The following is a 14,724-nucleotide window of genomic DNA, read 5'->3' as shown; positions in this document are numbered from 1 at the left end:
TATAATGATTTCTTTCTTTTCCATTTTTTTTATTCAAATTTTCCTCTCAGGCAGTCTTTCTAGATTGCTTAAATACCACAGAATCAGTCTCATTTACCAAAATCTCATATTGGAGCCATAAATCCATGCTTATCGAACCTTTCCTATAAGAAGTTCCTGTATGAACTGTAGTTTATTTTCCATCGACTATTTCTGATTTAAATACATTTGAAGAAATACAAAAAGAAACCAATGGAAGTGACTCTTAATTTTGCACCACTACTAGATTTAATAATTTAAGACATCGCTTTAAGAAATACTTCAATAAATGGAGTTAGTGAGTAACTTATGACCGGTAAAAAATTAAGATTATCCAACACAGATGATTTTTGGCACATACCGTTTATCTGTTCTTTTGAACAAAAACTGTTGCGCCATGTGTGGCTAAACCTAGAAAGCACAACAGCACAGTTTGTATGCATGTCCGAGTTTTAAAAAAATAGTCGAAAGTGCAGGGTGCAAAATAAAGATGAGATTTATCAAAGGCTTGCATAAAAGGCTTGATAAACGAGCAGCAGTGAGTCCTGCACAGGAGATGACATATCAAAGATCAAGTATCAGTCACAGTTACTGCAAGAGTTTGTGCTGAGACTGATAAATGAATGGAAAGGGTCACTGAGGGCCAGAACTCAACATTATATATATAAAAGCTAGGTAGCTCTTGAATTGCAACAATTTCCCTCAGCACACTGGCTGCAATGTTGACACCTTGAGATGCCATGAGACCCAAATTCTGAACATCATGGCATGGAGTGCATCCCAGTTTTCCATGTCTGGCATATAACCATTCATTTTATCTTTTAAACTGGTTCTATTGACCCTGTGTCCAGACAGAGGGATAATCATTAGCCTAGCATCATAACCAGTTTGTTCTGAAGATCCTGCAGCTTCCACTTCTCTTCCTAACATGGCGCCTCCTCACCCTGACTCTCATACTGATAGGAGGAACCACAGAGCTCCGTTAGGTTAAAGCACATCTTCTGAAGTTGGGATATTTTTTCTCCAACAGGTTCCAGCGGAATCTGGTTTGAGGTGACCAACATCTGGTTAAAATCAACCAGATGTTGATTTTATTTCAATGTCATTTGTAAATGTTAGAGCCTCATTTTCAACAGTGGAGCTATAAAGGTTGAAAAAGGTTATTTTGGAGAAAATTTCATTAACGTCAATATTTCTACTAAATAAGAGGCAAAAAAATGTGTTTGGTAAAGGAGAAGCATCTCAGACTCTGAGCCTGACAGCACCAAACTATTTTTTATATTAGACAATTAATTTCACATAATTATCGCGGTAGAAGACATTTGTTTGTCAAATGCTTAATGAAACGTATTTACCGTGTTTGATGTTTGTTGTAAATGATGTATAGCCTACTCACAAAGAATGAGGTAATTAGTCAAAGTTTGTCGTTTATTGAATGTTCAGAAACTACAGTGGCTGTGATGAGCCAAGACAAAGGTAAAACAACCCGAACAGATGATCAACTCTAAACCACTCGCACATTTTTCCACATTTACACCCGTTGCCATGGCAACCTCTTGTGCTCCACAAGCCAACCAGAGATTACGTTAAAAACATAACATTCAGTCCGCAGGCTTGATATTTATTTTGCAACCATTAATAAGCCTCCCTGAACACTGCAGTGGTTGATTAGTTGATTTTAAACTCCTGCTCTGCTAGTTATTTTGGCATGGAACCGAAACGAACAGAATTGCACAACACCTTGTTGAAACAATAATCATTGTTTTGGGGTCATTAATTTGAACACATTTTGTTGATTTTGTTGTTGTTCTTTAATAAAGTTACGAACGTTTTGATAAGGAGCCAGAGGAGGACGTGCTGCTCTCAGCGTCCTGGTGGCGTTCAGTTTGTCACCTGATGCCGAGATCGACTCAAAACCTTCCGTGATCGACGTATTGCGCCCCTGTTATGGTAAAGCACGAACAGTTCAAAAACGATATGAAATGGGGAAAAAGTTATTAACTGATTAGTCACGGCTAATTAGTAGGCGCACTCGCGGCTGCACAGTGAACCGATTCTTTACAGCAGACAGCCGCTCCCCACTCTTGCAGGTACTGCGTACCCCCGCTAAATCTTTTAGGGGTACGCAGTACCCCCTTACTTTCACCTCTGTGTATATATACACACACACACACACATATATATATATACATACACTCTAAGAAATAATCCTGTAAATTCACAGTAACATACTGGCAGGTATAGACGCCAGAAGTTTACTGTAAATCCACAGTAGCAGTACCGTAAATAATCCTGACGGTAGATTACCGTTCAGTGAAAGAACGGTAAAATACTGGCGTCTGCAGCTGCCAGTAGTTTACCGTTTTTTAAAAGAACGGTAAAATACTGGCGTCTGTAGCTGCCAGTAGTTTACCGTTCTTTCGAAAGAACGGTAATCTACCGTTTTTCTGAAAGAATGATAAAAAAAATACAGGTAGCTACAGACGCCAGGTATTTTTTTACCACTCCTTTAGAAAAACGGTAAAAAAAAAAAAAAAAACTTGCCGTCTGTGGATACCAGTAAGTTACTAGACATTTACCTTTTCAATCCTGTAATCAGAGATCTTGGCAAACCATCTGATTTAACTACAGTAAAATATATCAATAGGTCAGACTATGTTATAAATTTTAAAACTATAATTATGGTATTTCAATCAAGTCATGATAAATTCTAAAACTAACTTATTTTAAATTTATTTTCTTAACACTATCCGGCCTCCTGTGGCTCTACAGCCATCTGGGCAAAGAGAAACAGATGCAGGAACCTCACAAAAACCCAATTTGTTCTTCTGCACTCAGCATCTCCAAAGTTTAGTCCTGATATCAAACCAAAAGCAATAGATAATAAACAGAAAATAATGAAGTACAATTCCTGTTTCTAATTAGGAATTAGAAACAAATAAGAATTAAGACATTCATTCACCATAAACCTAAGTATTTTCTAATACTAAACAAAACATTTTATGTTATATTCAGTTTTTTGCACCATGTCAGATGTTAGTTTTGGAAGACTTCTCATCCTGGTTACGTGAACCGACCAAAGTTCCCTTTCTCAGAGTAATTTAAGTGATACTGTCCCCCACCTTCCTGCATATGTTAATTTATGACCTCCTGTCTTTAATGATAAGACCCCAGTGGTCTGAGCCGAAATTCTCTTGCAGATCCTATATTCTCCTTTGTACTTTAAATACTTAACCCAGCAATAGTTCTTCGGGTTTTAAATCACTAACACAAACCTGTTCAAACTTAAGAAATTCGTTCTAAAAGGTTTAAACTGTGTTAAACACTCAAAATAATAATTTTTCTCAACAATATATATATATATATATATATATATATATATATATATATATATATATATACACACACACACACACTAAGAAATAATCCTGTAAATTCACAGTAACATACTGGCAGGTATAGACGGCAGAAGTTTACTGTAAATCCACAGTAGCAGTACCGTAATTAATCCTGACGGTAGATTACCGTTCAGTGAAAGAACGGTAAAATACTGGCGTCTGTAGCTGCCAGTAGTTTACCGTTCTTTCGAAAGAACAGTAATCTACCGTTTTTCTGAAAGAATGATAAAAAAAAAAAATACAGGTAGCTACAGACGCGAGGTTTTTTTCTTTTTTACCACTCTTTCAGAAAAACGGTAAAAAATAAAAATGAAAAAAACCTGGCGTCTGTGGATACCAGTATTTTACTAGACATTTACCTTTTCAATCCTGTAATTACCTTTTAAAGTGGTGTACTGTAAGTAAATACTGTAATGACGCCAACACACCGCAGACGTAGTACCGCCAACAGGGTTCATTAGAAATAAGAGCGAGCAGCTGCGCCTCTACCAAACAGTTACACTCAACTAGTCTAGTCTAGTCTAGTCTCCACCTCGGCGTTGTGTTGCTTAGCAGCCGTGACAAATGATTTAAACAATGTTTGTAGGCGTGAATGTAGATGTACAAATCTCACATTTCTGCTTGGTTCATCAGTGCATCACCTAATTGCAATATCTGTCCGACGTTTTCGGTGACGTCTGCTCCCACTGTATTAACACCCAGCTCCCCTCGCCTGCTGCCAGCTGGTCCAGGTTTAGCAAACCACGGGAAAACCAACACCTGACTCATTTAGGCTTTCCCAAATGACAGTTAAACACATATATTAAGTCAGGTAACATCTAGTTGTAATATTTTGGTTCACTCAAATATTTAATACATTCCTGAGCAAATCGGTTTGACTGATTAAAGTCTAAAAACCTAATAGTACAGTACAGTCTTAGTTTTACGAACATTAATACCTAACCCAGTGTAAGCTTCTTAGAAGTGCTACAATTGGTGCGGTTCTATAATGCATAATCAGAACTTCACATAACAGAAGAGGATGTGATAACAGTCAGAACAGAATTTTTATTTAAAGGCACCACTCAAACCACATATTTCCAGTATATTCAAACATTCAAAATAAAGAACACATAACCATTCCTCTGAGAACTGGTAAAAAAAAATAGACCTTCAAAGTCAATATATAGTTTCACCAACACTGGAATAAAAATTGAAGACTTTCAGTTTGCAGCGACATAAACTGGGTTTAACTCATTAATTTACACAATCTTATGAACATAACACAGTTCTTAACCAAAGCATGGATGTGTCTTTATCACTAAACAAATCAAAGAAAAATTACTTCCAAAATCTAAAATTCAACATGGCTGAAATAATGTGGAATTCTAGAATTTACAGGGTATTAAAATGTGAACTATTAATGGTTCTCAAGAGTCCAAGTGGCACTTACTTTATTAGATGCAGATGAAGGCACTGTCCAACATGGAAAAAGAAAAGACAATATAATTTAGATTCTAAATAATATTGAAACAGAAATATTTCAAAGAAAAGAAAAAGACAACAACTAACCTGAATGAGATGCCACTCAAAGTCCATCAGGTTTTTGATGAAGGTGGAAACCTGAACATTGACTGTCACTTTTTCTTTTGAATGGTCTTTCCTGTGTTTTTGGATACCATCTTCCCATGACCGGCTTTTGTGCCCCTTTCTGGGTCAATCCTAATGGAGCGACTAAAAAACAAAATCAAAAGTGGGAAAATTCCTGAAAATATAGTGTGGCATTCTGAATACAGCTGGTACAATATATAAATAAAGCTGTTTTTAATTACGTAAAGAGAAAATATCACCACCTTTGTCAAATGTCAATCATAACTTTCTTTAAAACCATGTCATTGTGAAAAAGAAATACAGGAATGGTTTTACCGTTGAATGAACCAAAGTCTTGGCTGCCTCATTGGAGGCTGAAGATGGAAGATGGACAACACTGTCCTGTCTGGAATGTTGGCTGGACCCTCTCAAAGACAATATGGCCTTCAATGCTGACCATGCACAAAACTGCTTGCCACAGGGACTGTAATAAACCAAGCCCTTAATTGGAAGAACATAAAACAAACCCTCTTATTGATACAGAACTTCTGAGGACCCCATGACCTCTTCCTTTCTCTTCCTTTGCTAGGAGGGCTAGTTAGCTCTGGTTAGCTTATGTTATTATTTAGTTTTTTCTACTGTTTTATCCTTAAGTTTCTTGTCACAACCATGATGTGCCAACTCCATAAGTGACAATTTTCAAAACTGTGATGAAATTTTGTGAAATAAAAGCTAAATTTTGGTATAATGTAAGGATTTCATGGACCTGATGAGCTACAATATGGCCTCCTTCAGAATAACATCATATAAATTGAGGTAGTTTGGCATTTCGTCAACTCCGTCAGATGTCAACTCCATCAGAGTTTTTGTGACTCTTTCAGTGAAATTGTTGACAAATCTCACTTAAATGTGCAATTAATTAATTTTGATGTATTTTACATAAATTGCATTACTTCACATGTATCAAGTTTTTCATTTTACTCACTAGTTTGTCACTACCTTCAGTTCTGGGTCAACTCCGTCATGCACTGTCAACTCCGTCAGATGGACTTTTTTGTTGGTTTTTGTTTTAAATAATATTTCTTTTGTTTCTTGAGAAGCATTTGTCTGTAAAATGAGTAAAAATATCACTAATAGGGTATTTTAAAAATAATTTTATATTTATTTTTGTCAGATGGTGATGACAAAGTTCTGGGTCAGGTCGATTAAAAATGTAATAAAAAAAAAAGTTGCAACTGGGAGCCTGCGCCTTAGCATATTTACATTTCCAAAATATTATTTGTCATATTTGTATACAAAAAGTTGAGAAATAATAAAAAAAGGGAAAATTATAACCCATTTTGTCTCTATTCTCAAGAATCACATGATGATCTTAACATGGAACTTACCTTTTTTTTTTTAATAGATCTTTATTGAGATACAGAATACATAACAGTATAAACGCAGCATATATTGTGGTATAATGTCCGCCAGGGAGTTACAAACATTCAGACAATACATCACCATTACATTACATAAATGCATTAAAGAGAGAACATTAAAAAGAGAACATAAAGACCAAAGTTTTAATAGCTTTGGGGAACTTACCTTGATAAGCTCCAGACAAGACGCCATACTGCTGTCTCCCGGGAAAACACGTGACGTCACAGATACGTTGCGATTGTGGGGGCAACTCCTTAGCAAACACCATCTCTTTAGGAAAACTGACAAACCTATCTTTGAATTTAACTAAACAAGTGTTTAATTAACATTGTATTTTTAACATTCAACATCAGCACTGGTATTCTAACATTTTTGATTATGCTCTGTAGATTTCGATTAATTCCATAAAAGATTTATTATGGAAAGTATTTTTTTTCTTTCAGTTTAATATTGTCTTTAAATGCTGGTTCTCTAAGATGCAAATACAAGTAAAATGTCTTTCCTGGGGAAAAAAACTGCACTGTACAATTATTTTACGGTAGTTTACTGCCAGTCATTAGTCTTGATGGTGACAACAGAAGAAGACATCAAATTGACAATATCCTACCGTATTTTGGAATAACAGTATGTTACTGCTGGAATTCCACCGTAAATTTACAGCCATTTCTAAGAGTATGATACAGAGAAAGGAAAGTGTTTATTATCTTATGTGGAGGCAGAATGTCCTTGAAGATAAACAAATGGTTTCAATATGTTGCACTCTGTCAGTGAAATTATCTTGCTTTGTTGGCAGTTGATCAAAAATTACTGAAATCACAATTTTTTTTGTTTAAAAATGTTTATTTAATTACCATGATGCTGTTGAAGTCAGCCTTTATTTTAAATGTAAATATTTTGTTGTCATTGTTCTTGTCAAAGAAACATTTTGTTTTTAAGGATTCTTTTGTAAAAGTAATAAAGACTAAAACATCAAAGGGGTGAGTAATTCTTACTGAATATTTCAGAAGATTAAGAAGTCAACTTAGAAAAAATGTTAAACTGTACATTTTTAGTTCCTCCCTCCCCCTTAGTATGGAGGACCAAAACTGACATAATAATAAATAAAAGAATAAATATATATACTATATATTTTCTTTTTTATTTCTCCATACACATGACTTTCCATCAAGAAAAATAGACATTTTTTATTTATTATTTCCTAACCGTATTTATTTCTTGATGTATTTATTTATTATTTCCTCGCTGTATTATTATTTACTCCTCCGTATTATTATTCACTCCTCCGTTTTATTATTCACTCCTTCGTACTATTATTCACTCCTCCGTATTATTATTCCCTCGTCCGTTTTATTATTCCCTCGTCCGTTTTATTATTCCCTCGTCGGTATACGGACGAGGGAATGTAAATATGTAAATGAGGAGGCCTGCTTTCTATGTCCTGCTCTTCTATTGGGTCAATCAACCGGAAACAGAACGATCAGTCTGCAGATCCATTGTTCATGCCTTTCTACTTTGCGCTTTCGGCCTCAGTTAAGCAGTACCTAAGGTATGGCGGAGTCACATGGCGGACGCTCAGTTTCTGACTTGTTAAGGGAGGCTGCGAATAGGTTGGAGGAGTTGGAACGCGGTAAGTTTTTGGCTAACTATACATTTGGAAATTTGTGGAAGATGTTAATCATACTCTCATTTCATTAGCAACCACCGGTTCTACTCCTTCGACACAAAGTCCCAGGGCCAGGCCAACGCGCAATTTTAGTAAGTGTTCTCTTGTTCCCGTCCTTGTGTGTTTTTTTTTTTTTTTTTTACTATTTTTAATGTAATTCGTCAGCTTATGTTATGTTACTTCGTTATTGTACTTAAGTACATTTATTGAGTACTTTCTCCACCACTGATGGGCGGGGCGGAGCAGCAGGAAGACGCAGGGGGAACCGTATCAGATGGGGAAACGTGGATTGACATACTCCCGTTTCCTCCCACAGTCTATAAACGCGACTGTCAGGTTTATTGGTCTGTCTAAATCAGGGATGTCCAAAATGTTTTTAGTGAGCGCCAAAATGCAGAAAAATAAATGAAGGTATTTAGAGTCTAAATTATCCGTAGTTGTGAGTGTGTGTTCATGTTGCTTACAATGCCAGACTTTCTCACATATTTTGACACATATCTCATTATTTTCACAGCATCAGCAACACCTGGAAATGTTGATTTTGCAGGACGGCATCCGGTTGATGGTGAGCTATTTCATAGTTTTTAAAAAAAGGTTTTAAAAAGGTTTTTAAAAAATTGTCTTTCTTAAGTATGTAACTTTGGTGCTTTGAACACTTGATTATTTCCACCCTCAGCTGAGGTTTCTAGACTGTTTTCCAGCTGGACAAATCTAAGGCATCAGAGACGGACAAATCCCGTCTGTCAGACGACGTATACACACAGTTTCTGTTGTCTTGCACGGAAAGACTCCTCGGTTGTCCCAAGACGACAGGACAAAGAGCGTCTCCAAAGAGCTGGGCTGGGAGAAAAACGCATATGTTTCCGAGGTGGGTTAGTTATGTTACTGTTGCTTTACTATTTTGCTTGTCTAATAATGTATGTAAAATGTTTTAGTTCCATAAATTAAAGTGTGTTTGTAAGGACAAACCAATTATGTGTCTTTAAAAGGCCACACTGGTTTGCAATACATCAAACAATTTTATTTTGACAAGTTTGATACATTCCTTCAAAATTTCTTGCTTAATTTTTAAAATGTAATGATTTATGTTTCTTATTTGTTTGTAGAGTGCAGCAATGTACTACTAATGGAATGTCTTTCTTTTGTTAAACATGATTAAAAAAACTTATAAAAAACATATAACTTCACGTGTTTGTACACGTGAAGTTATATGCACTTGAGACATGTTACTGCACAGTACATACAAATGCATGACACTGTTTACACTTGTATTTCATATGTCTCTTCTGCACATTAAAACACTAAACAAAAGACTTTACACATTCTTAGGCCTACCTTTATACGCATCTTTTTCAAATCTTCAATAACCTATATGTAGATGAATGTTTTTGCATTTCATTTCTTTGTGCAGATGTTACTTGATAACATCAACTGGCCTAATGACGAAGAGATCGATGAGGACATAGTCTCTTTGGAAGATCACTGTCTGATTATGAATTTCCTCCGCAGATTCATCGAAAGTGGTAAGAAATTATTTAAAAATACATTGGGTTTTTTCAAAACTTAATTGGGAAGAGTTTTTTCACAGATGTATTAATTAAATTTTAATCTTAACATAATTTTTGTATTTGTGTGCCGTAAAGGGACGTCGGACATCCTAAGGAATCTACTAACTTTTTGGACTGGCTGGGGTGTGGTCAGCTCCAATCTGGAGATTCAAGTTGTTGACTGCAATCTCCCGCAGTCATCTACTTGCTTTCTGATGTTGAAATTGTCAAAAAATGACAAAACCTATGCAGACTTCCACCAAAACCTTATGGCCAGCATTTCATCAAGCTATTCAGGTTTCGGACTAATTTGAACCAGGCTATTGCAACGCGTTACAAGTTTACGCACTTAGACATGCCCCATGACATTTCTTGTCAAAGTTACAACTTTCTAATTTTCTGTAATGGTTCTGAAGTAATGTGTAGTGCACTTGTTAATGACTCGAGTTTGACAGAACTTTGCATTATTGTTTAAAATATAACTGCTTCAAGTTATTGTACAACTTATTGAAGAGCTTGTTCTTGATGCTATCAATTGTTTACTAAGTTTACATAGTCATTTGTAGTATCACACAAAAACTTTCAAAATATAAAACCATAGTAATGCTTTATTTCTTAGCTTGAAATTAATTAAACCTACAAGCTAAAATCTGATATATATTGATTTATAATGAAAAGTCATTAAAGGTGTTTTTATTACAGAAACATGTAAGTAGCACATTTAAACACTGAATATTGTTAATTTACAAATAGTTCACATCAAGTTTATTGTCTTTTCAATTACAAAATGTAACTGGACCACTGTGTAAGATTATGTGATGGTTATAAATAAATAGCAAGTTGTTTCTGTTTATAATGGAGTTAATTTTATTAACTTTTTGTCTGAAAAGGAGCAACATACATTATGATAATAAATTACACACTCAAAGAAAATATTTTTATCTAATAAGGAAACAAAGTTGCATCAAATTTTCAAGGACGTTTTTTTGTAGCCTCTATTTACATATTTCCAAATATTTCAGTGAGAATATCAACTGTCTGTTGATAAACATTTATCACATTAGAAAACAAGGTCGTTGGATCTGGTAGTCTTTCAATTTCCACCCGAGTCAAAGGCCTTGGAAGCTCTACCTCTGGTACAGTCACGCCATCATGATGGTGACCATATTGCCTCTCCCCATCAATACCATACTGGTTGTCAACCTGTCAAAGATTTAAGAAATCGTGATGTAAATAAAATCCAAATTAGACACACTGGAGTTTTTTTTTAAAACACACAAGTTAATTTATAATTAAACTTTGTGAAATGGAACACATTACACAAACCTGTGTGGGGTCGCCATCTTCATGTTGGTTTTGAGACCACAACAGTAGTGGTGACTGGTTCCGTTCTGTACGTAGTCGGTGGTTGTTCCAGCCGTCCATGAAAAATCTCAGATGTCTGTTGATTTGAGGTAAAAAGGTCCAGTGTAATGCGTATAAGTGCACCTCGTTGTCTGTTTGCAACAGGCCCTCGGTCTCCAGGTAGCAGAAAGTTGTATAAAACAGATCCAACACTGCCCCAAATACATCTCTCCACAATCTCTCAATCCTGGATTGAAAAGACATTTTAATGAGAAAGGTGAGAAAAACATAATACACTTATTTAAAGACCAACATCTTTAAATTCTATTTACATTATGTCACTCAATGTTATTCATGTCCTGTAAATGTATTTAGTCATTAGAAAACAAATTGGTTATTTAAAAATCTTTAATAACAGTCTGAGCGTCAATAATTTTCAGCAAATTCAGTCATGTGTACTACAAAAATTTGAAGACACAGACAACTGTACAAAGCCTTGGACTGCTACGCAAGTTAGATGAGTTAGAGCAGTTTAGTCTTCCAGCAGCCCATGACCATGGAGACAAAGACAGCGGAGAAGACGTGAGAGAAAACAAAAGCTAGGGTGTCATGGACTTGCACATCAGCTAAAAGCTACCCTTGCCAAATGATAGCTTGAAAGCAATGTATCATTGCTTTCAAGTAGTCCATTAAGCTTCATGGATTACATGCATCTTAATGTAACCACCAAAAGGGAAACAAGAAACAGCTGCTTTCTCTTTTTCTGCAAGACATGGATAAACTATTTTTTTCCTGATAATGCCATAAGACTTGGAGGGGCTAACAACTTTTATTGCATGACAGGAGTCATGCTCTTACAGGTAAATCCAGTATAGGTTGTGTTTGGATTTACATTAACAGCTGGCTTCACAACGCCACCCTGGTATCCAGTTATTGCTCTGTAGACATTGAGTTCATGATTTTGAGTTCCAGAAGCAGGGTTAGAACAGAGAACGAGCAAATCATTAATGAATATGAATATCTCACAATTCTGAACTTCTTCAGTGAATTAAAGGCTCAAGATGACATGTTTTATTAGTAAAATTTGATATTTGGACATTTGAACACAACAGATCAGAAACATGCGGTCAGGGGAGGCAGAGCGTCAGCTGTCATCATGAAATAATAATATAATGATAACATTATTTATAATGATTTTTGCACCCTGTTTTTCCATAGCTAAACACTAACATGAATGGGATCTTATGATTTAGATTAAGTCAGTACCTCAACAGCCATGAAACATAACCACACGCAACTGAAACAGATGTTCTGTAACAACTGGAATTATAATACTTGTTAGGTATTTTCTGATACCTACATGGAAAAAGAGAACCACAGACAACGTATATGAGTTTTTAGCCGACTTCTGCAGAAGGAGAAAAACTCTATCAATTCCTCCTCCGAGCCGTTCATAGAGCGTTCTGAAAACCTTCAGTTTGTTTGTCTCTTTTATTAGCAGGGGAGAGAAAGGTGTGAACAGGAATGGAGGGGGTGAAACCCACATCCTATATTCACAGTAGGATGTGAATTCAGACAGATAGAGGGGAGACACAGAAACTAAATTAACACATAGATAGGTTTTACAGCTCAGGACTTTCCCAGGAAGATCTAAGTCACCATCTGTACAAACATGCTTGATTAAGGAAGATTTAACTTTGTCTCCCAAGTTTCAACAAATTTGAACACTAAACCTCTAAATAAAAACTAGTAACATAAAATTATAAATGTAAGAATGATAACAAACATAATAACTCTAACAATACTAATATTAAATACAAATAAGTTCCAAAAAGCAAAAGAAATATCACACATGCTTACCTTATACCGTACTCTGCCATTCGCCTGTGAACTGTTCTTTCACTGACCCCAAAAAGTCTGCCAATATCCATGACGGATACACCAGCAAGAAGAAATTATTCCAATACCTCAGCAGGCAGCAAATATCCAGGTCTTCCAACTGTTCTTGTGTGGTACACAGATTGGTGCAAACGGCAAGCCACTTCCTCCAACATCTGGACAACTAATGAGTTAGCATCATTATCCGTGTCTGCAGCTACCTGGACCAGCAACTCCATAAAAACATTGACACGAAAAAGCAAATAGTCATCACTGACTGTGCTACTTTCAGCTAAATTGGCAAGGTGCCTTAAATCCTCAGCAATCCTACGATACATTTCTTAGATTTTTTAAAATTCCTCTAAAAAAGGTTGCTCTGCTAAGAGAAGCACAGCGCAGGCATGAACAATGGATCTGCAGACTGATCGTTCTGTTTCCGGTTGATTGACCCAATAGAAGAGCAGGACATAGAAAGCAGGCCTCCTCATTTACATATTTACATTCCCTCGTCCGTATACCGACGAGGGAATAATAAAACGGACGAGGGAATAATAAAACGGACGAGGGAATAATAAAACGGAGGAGTGAATAATAATACGAAGGAGTGAATAATAATACGGCGAGGAAATAATAAATAAATACATCAAGAAATAAATACGGTTAGGAAATAATAAATAAAAAATGTCTATTTTTCTTGATGGAAAGTCATGTGTATGGAGAAATAAAAAAGAAAATATATAGTATATATATTTATTCTTTTATTTATTATTATGTCAGTTTTGGTCCTCCATACCTTAGGAGGAGCGAATGCAAAACTTCAGAAGCTTCCAGCTTTATTAATGTGACAGTGTTTAGGTTGTCAGGGAACAAGAAACATATTTGAACATGATGGACTACAGATCAGGACTGATCCTTTTAATGATTTGCTTTATGGGTGAGAAAAAGTTGAAGGAATATTTTATAGATTTTTGTGCAACTTTCCTCTAAAATCAGCTCAACTTTCTGACTGTGTCACTCACAGGTGTTGATGGTCAGACTCTGACTGAATCCGAATCAGTGGTTAAAAGACCAGGAGAATCCCACAAGCTGACATGTACAGCTTCAGGATTCACATCCAGCAGCTAAGGCATGCACTGGATCAGACAGACTCCTGGAAAAGGACTGGAGTGGCTTGTTTATATCAGTGGTAATGGTGGCACCACACACTACTCTCAAGTCAGTTCGAGGCTGGTTCACCATCTCCAGAGACAACAGTAAACAACAGCTGTATCTGCAGATGAACAGCCTGAAGACTGAAGATTCAGCTGTTTATTACTGCGCTCGATAGACACAGTGACTGAAGTTGGTTGAGCAGCTGTACAAAAACCTCCAGCAGCAATAAACATTAATCTGTGAGATCTCACGTCTTATTGCATCAATTGATACGTCTTCAGATCTATCATTACTTATATTTTATAGTTTGAATTTTTAGCCCTTCCATAAAATTTTCCATACCAGAAAGGAAAATATAGAAACATTTGTGAAAGCAATGAAACTAGATTAAAGCAGCTGGTTTTTATCTTTTTGCTCTTGATGCTGAAAAATTTCAACAAACATTTTGTGTTTCAGAAAACTTCAGTAGGTGCTCCAAAACAATTGTTGACAAAAACTGATTTAATATCAAAGATGGGGGAAATCAAAAAGTCAATTAAAAGAAAACTGTAACCATAGTAATCTTATTAAATTTACTGTTTTAATTTATTTGGTAAACTTTTTCTTTAAAACATTGCAATATCTTTATATTTTATTAAAAAGATAATAGTTATTCAGCAAGCCTTATTTTTACAGCAGAGCTAAAGAGGAGCTATAAGTGAAGCAAGTTAATTTTTTTGTAGTACTTTATGCC

The 14,724-nt window shown here is 35.7% G+C and overlaps 3 long non-coding RNA genes across 4 annotated transcripts; 1 reads left to right on the top strand and 2 right to left on the bottom strand.

The window, feature by feature from the left end:
- Positions 1–3,760: 3,760 nt before the first annotated feature.
- LOC145552498 (uncharacterized) lies at positions 3,761–6,098 on the bottom strand. The gene is made up of 3 exons (XR_014088560.1): positions 5,322–6,098; positions 4,968–5,129; positions 3,761–4,871 (listed from the first exon to the last, which is right to left on the bottom strand). It is a non-coding gene; the product is annotated as an uncharacterized LOC145552498 (long non-coding RNA).
- A 1,474-nt stretch (positions 6,099–7,572) lies between these two features.
- On the top strand, positions 7,573–10,469 carry LOC145552496 (uncharacterized). 2 transcript variants are annotated; one of them, XR_014088557.1, is made up of 6 exons: positions 7,573–8,034; positions 8,103–8,162; positions 8,585–8,635; positions 8,747–8,938; positions 9,482–9,593; positions 9,714–10,469. It is a non-coding gene; the product is annotated as an uncharacterized LOC145552496 (long non-coding RNA). The 2 variants fall into 2 exon arrangements; XR_014088558.1 differs by having other exon boundaries at positions 7,576–8,034; positions 8,772–8,938.
- Positions 10,470–10,580: 111 nt separating this feature from the next.
- Positions 10,581–13,467, bottom strand: LOC145552497 (uncharacterized). Its single transcript, XR_014088559.1, has 3 exons — positions 12,822–13,467; positions 10,944–11,208; positions 10,581–10,820 (listed from the first exon to the last, which is right to left on the bottom strand). It is a non-coding gene; the product is annotated as an uncharacterized LOC145552497 (long non-coding RNA).
- Positions 13,468–14,724: the final 1,257 nt, after the last annotated feature.

The sequence above is a fragment of the Poecilia reticulata genome, chromosome 8 (genome assembly GCF_904066995.2).
Source record: "Poecilia reticulata chromosome 8, P_reticulata-male-v2, whole genome shotgun sequence".
NCBI classification, from domain to species: Eukaryota; Metazoa; Chordata; class Actinopteri; order Cyprinodontiformes; family Poeciliidae; genus Poecilia; species Poecilia reticulata.
Note: the sequence above shows the minus strand (reverse complement) of the source record. Positions and strands in the feature narration are given on the sequence as shown.